This window comes from Etheostoma cragini, chromosome 9 (genome assembly GCF_013103735.1).
Source record: "Etheostoma cragini isolate CJK2018 chromosome 9, CSU_Ecrag_1.0, whole genome shotgun sequence".
Taxonomy (NCBI): Eukaryota; Metazoa; Chordata; class Actinopteri; order Perciformes; family Percidae; genus Etheostoma; species Etheostoma cragini.
In genome coordinates, this window is record NC_048415.1 from 3130447 (window position 1) to 3136557 (window position 6111).

Consider the following 6111-nt stretch of genomic DNA (forward strand, 5'->3'; position numbering starts at 1 on the left):
GTTTGAGTTCTGGAGAGAGACTCGAAACCCGAACGGGGAACTCAAATGATTTGAATAACCCATTTGCTTCTATTTTGTGCTGAAAGAAGGAATTGATTAATTAATTTATGTTGATGTTTTCTTGTATTTTTTTCTGTATTTGTTTTTAATTGTAAATGGAATGTTTGGGGGTTTTCCACTGTCATGTTGGATGAATCTATTTGAAGATGTTAACTTGGCTTTTAGAACTATTTCACGTCCCCACTGTTTTATATTATATAAACGACACTATTCATTGGACTGTTGATTGTCAGGCGGATTAGATTATGTAAATAATTATTAGAGCATGTGACAGAAAAGACAACTAGGACAATAAGTACAGATTCTATATACAATCAAGAAAGAGTGCAGAACATTTATCTGTCTGCACTCTGAAGAGGAATTGTCAGGATCCTGCTGTGACTGACTGCCTTTGTGCCATTTCATGCATTTTGTGGTGTTAAGTGCTTGTTGCTGTTTTCCATGTGCTCTGTGATTACCTGTCTGTCACGTGTCTTTGTCTCCACCCACCCCCTTATGTGGTCTGCACTTCCTATTTTGTTAGTTTCCCTCTGGTTCTGCTCCCACCTGTTCACTATTGTGTCATTAGATTTCCCTCCGTTTGTGCTATCACCTGTTCCTCTTCACTGTCTTCTGTCTGTCCAATCCTATCTCTGTTGATTGGCCTGTGTATTTCTACACTACTCTGTTCCTTAGTCTATGGTCGGTTCATCTCTCTGTTAGTTCCTGAGAGTCTTGTTTGTTTGTAGTTGAAGGTTTCTAAGTTGTAGAGTCAAAATAAAGTGTGTTTGTTCTGCACATTTGCCTGAAAGAGTCTTGCATTCGGGAAGATGATCTGCTGGGAGCTGAAAGTCTGGAGGAGTCGCCCTGGCAGAGGACACACAATTTTGCCACTGAATGGACAACAGATTGTTACATAACATAGCACACACACACACACACACACACACACACACACACACACACACACACACACACACACACACACACACACACACACACACACACACACACACAAAATAATGCAAAAGCAATGTCTACACACAAGCAAGTTGCAAGGCTCGGTCCTTCTGTCTGTCTCTGTGACAGAAAAAGATAATGGAAAAAAAAATACTTGATTGAAAGATTACTAAGTATGTATGCATACAATGCATGTATGCATGATCGTATATCAGAATCAGAATCCGCTTAAATGGCCAAGTATGTGTACACACAAACCTTTTTTACTTACACAGAATACAGTTTAAGGAAGGACAGCAAACTGAACAAAGGTAACCATAAACATGTGACTACTTGTACAGATGTAAGCATGCATATTGCAAATTGTAAACACATACAGATATACAGTACATACACACACATACATGTGCATACATGCCCTATGAAGGTTGTAAACAGAACAATGGTGCAGAGTTCATATGGTACTGAAATAAAATCTAAAATGATGAATATAACATGTTGCCTATGTGCATGAGGTAGGTGGACATGGCAGTATTTACAATGTATGCTTGACAGATATTTACATACTTACAGTTTGCATTTAACACTATTTAAATATATGAATTACTTGAAAGTAGACGCTTGTTGTTACAGGGCTGTTGCACAGGCGTTCCTGACACTATTGACTGGTTGTATACTGTACTATGTATTTAGCGCTCTTATCTCTTAATGCTGGGTGATGTAGTAAAAATACCACATGTATACAAACACAAAGCACACAGGAATTGTAATTGCACCTTTATTTGTTTTTACTCCAAAACATATGGAAGATTTTATGCGACAAGCATTACAGCGCATGAAGAGAGAGTGCAGAAGATTTATCTTACTGCAACCTAAGGAGGAATATGATCTGCAGGGAGCTTAAAGCGTGGAGGAGTCAGCCTGGCAGAGGAAAGACAAATCTTGCCACTGAACACACAACCAAGTGTTACATAAAATCACTCACTCACTCACACACACAAAGATGCATGCACTCACGCACGCACACACACACAGTAGCACTGTCTACACACAAGCATGTTACAAGTCTCCATCCTTCTGTCTGTCTCTCTCCTTCTCGGTTTCACACACACACACACACACACACAAACTCACAGATTAAAAAAAAGGTGAGAGTGTAAAATATTTGAGCCGTTAAAAACGTTCTGTTGGGAAAGTAAAGTAAGTACTGAATGAAAAACATTTTAAGAAAGAAACACCTGTTTTAAATAAAGTTTAAACTAAATCTAAGGAAACAAAATGATTACTATAAAGACATGTTTCAAAATTTCAGTCTTCTAATTTATTGCTAGAGTAACAAAAATGACTGTAATACGATACCATTACATTTCCTATGTACTTGTACCCACAGTCCCTATCTTGAATATGCATTTGCATGCATTTGCAGGTTCTAAGTAGTTTCTCTTTGTCACTGCACAGCTGGCCACTTCATGTGTAGAGTCAGTGCAAATAGATTTATGCGATTTCAGATAGTTAGAGATATCTTCTGACACGCTGCCAATTCGAGAAGCACCTTGTTTGGAGCATACTGAGGCCCTTTTGTTGTATGATGTGACCCAGAGAGAGTAAATTTAATGTGCTTACAGCAACGTAATTGATCAAGAATTCAGGGTTAAACAAAAAAGGCTTAACGGGCCATGAACAAAAATCATCAAAAACCTGAGTATATATTATTGTTTTTAAACCAAGCAGTTTAAGAATCCAGAGGTGTGGGAATACAAGAGAAGAGAAGATTATCTGTATTGTTTAAAAGGATCTGATTTGGATACTTGCCAGTAGGTAACATATTGGGGATTTTAACATCTGGAAATGTATAGAATGTGCTGCATTTCTAATTTATTTACATACACTGGTCCATTCCAAAATAATTACAAAAGTACAGTAGCTGTGAATTTTTACACTTAAATTCTAACTTAGAGAATATATTGAATAAGAAAAAGTTTTTTGTAACTTACATGACACATTTCTTGCACTTTGGGTAAGGTAAACCAGTGGTTCTTTTTCAAGACTCCTCTTACAGTCACACCTGGCAATTATGACAAATTTATTTCCCAAATCACGTTATGGTGTGTAAAAATGTCTTGATTGTGACCGTTCCTAGCTGGTAAAGGGAATTGTGCTTCCACGTGAGCTCTTGAAATAACAGTTTATTCAGTTATTTTTCTGTCATCCAGCAGTGAGCACAAACGATGAGTAATTCAAAGCCCTTTTTAAACACGAGGAAGCAGGCCACAAAGGGAGAGTGATGATAAATGTTCGCCCACAAAGTTGACCAGGGATGTGTGACCTTCATGACGCCGCAGCTGCTTGTATCGTAGGTCTCCCAGTCAGACACCGTCTTTGTCTCTCTCTGTCTCTGTAGGTGAATAATCGGCAATCTACCGGAAGCGGAAAATTTCAGAAGCTTTTACGTCACCTAGTAATTAGTCTTTCACATTGTTTGACATGCACAGTCTCCTAGCTCTGCTTGGCATTTTACGCATGTCAATTCAATTCAATTCCAGGCAGAATTCTCTTAACAACTATTGGATGGAGTGCCATGACATTTTTACCGACATTCACATTTTCTTTCTTACATTAAGGTCTTTCCTTCCTGCTGCTGTCAGACTTCCCAATCGGCACTGCTGCCAGTAAACCACATTGACAAAACCAAACCAGTACTGATAACCATGCAATAAAGTTAATAATGTGCAATGCTGTAAATACAGCTGTTAACTACACATTCACTTTACTCATAGTTATTTATTAGTTGTTTGTTTATCTTTTTATCTCATTGTGTCTTTTTGTACTTTTTGCACTATACCTTGGTCTTGAGTAAGCAAGGGCACCGGTACCCCCCCTCACACAACAGCTCAGGGTGCTGGTCCAGCACTGGCAGCCCCCACAGCTATATTCAGCTATAACCTTACAGAGTCGCTAGCATGGCTGTAGATACAATAAAACAATGAACAGACAGAATGTAAAGTAATATATTTCAAAATCATAATTATGGTGTTTCACAATGTCATTTTTGTGTCCTTAGATAAATTTCCCCAAAATTGGTCTTTGACACAGATATATGGTAATGTAGGAGTTTGCTAAATTGAGCCTATTGACCAGATTTTCTTTTAAGGACATCACAGTGACAAATGAACACCACATTTAATGAATGAATTTGTAATCTACACATATTTGTATTGCCTAGATTTCTCTAAAAAAGAACATTGCTTCATTGGAGTAAAATCTTTCCATTAAAAGGTCTAGATTTTAAATGTAGTTGTTAATAATATATCTATGTATCACTGCTTATAATATCAGCAATAGACCAACGTCTCATTGACAAAACATTTGACTTGAGATTTAGCCCATTTGTTAAATTATAAATCCGATAAGTGACAACAACAACAGCAGGGGACAGCGCGCATTGAATGGATTAAACATGATGTAACTTCCATATTTTCATCTGCAATCCCTGAGATGTTATGTATCAGGCCTACAAGAAACATTCACGCCTAGGCTCCTAATGCTTTCCGTTATAGGTTTGTAAAAATAAAAACCTATTTCATAAAATCAGCTCGGTAATTGTATTCAGAGACTTCCAAAAATATATTTTAAGGCTTGACCGCCTAACACAGAGTACTTTCTGGTAGATTTATTATAAACTCATTTTGGTGTCAAATCCCCTGCATCTATGTCCCAGCCTTTCCCCTTCATCTTCATTATTATGGCTTACACAACAAAGCCATTATGGCTTGCACAAGGATTCTTACAAAATTGCTCACTTAGGGTAAAGGATGTACTGTATTAATACACCTGGACATTCCAAATTATTGTCCCCATAAATATATTCACGCTGCAAGTCATTGTTGTGTCTGCCTCCATGATTATCTCAGGTTATCAGATTCAATGTTACGGCTTCAACATTAATCTTTCTCCCCTTCACTCGCATCACAGATGGCCGTCTTTTAAACCCTCAAAGTGCACCACATCATTTAGAACAGTTTAATCCATCACTTAATAAGACTTGAACGCATACAAATTAGGATGTAAAATGATGTCTAATTATTACAAATGTTTTGGTCATAGAAGATCAAAACCGCATGGCCCGGCAAACATTTGCACTCAGGTATTCAGTATGATCAACAGGGTATCTGGGGTAAACCATTTTACGTCACAAATAAGCCTCTTTAGGCACCTGCGTAGCTCACTGAGTGAAGCACGCAGCCATATACAGAGGTTTGTTCCTCAACGCAGCGGCCGTGGGGTTTGACTCCAGCCTGTGCCCCTTTGCTGCAAAAAACTAAACTAATAACACTTTTATCAGATTGAAGGTCTCTATACCATAATACTGTGAAATCAGCTGTTCAGTGTATCCTCTTATTCCTGTAGGCTATATGTAGCTTTTTGCCGTTTACTGCTTGTCATACTGTGTAAGCTACCTATTGTTATATCCTGCATTTTTTTTTACTGATAATGCAAGATATAACAATAGGTAGCATTTTTACTAATGCATATTTGACTACCCCCCACCTTTTGGACTTTTTTATCTTGTCCTATTGCAGTGGAAGGCAGGACTGTGGCTGACTCAGATGTTTTTCAAACAGTTCATAAAACCACATTAGAGTCATTGGGGTTTCTGTAAAGCTACCAAACCCATTCCAGAGAACACTGAACCGCCAATGTCACGAAAAAGGTGTTTACCGCGTCAAGCTTTCTAGGTAAGGCAAGGCAGCTTTATTTGTATAGCACATTTCAGCAACAGGGCAATTCAAAGTGCTTTACACAAAATCAGTAAAAAAAACAGTTAAAAAATCTGATAAAACACAAGAATAAACCGTTCAAAATAAGAAAAATACATATATATATATATACACACACACATATATATATATATATAAATAACAGAATAAATAGTTACAGTGCAGTATAATGTGAAGTAGCAGATCAGAAATGTATTTTGGCCCTAAACCGTTTAGTGATTTATAAACTAGCAAAAGGCACAGGAAGCCAGTGTAAAGACTTCAGAACTGGAGTGATGTGATCCAGTCTCTTGGCTTTAGTGAGGACTCCAGCAGCCGCATTCTGAATCAGCTG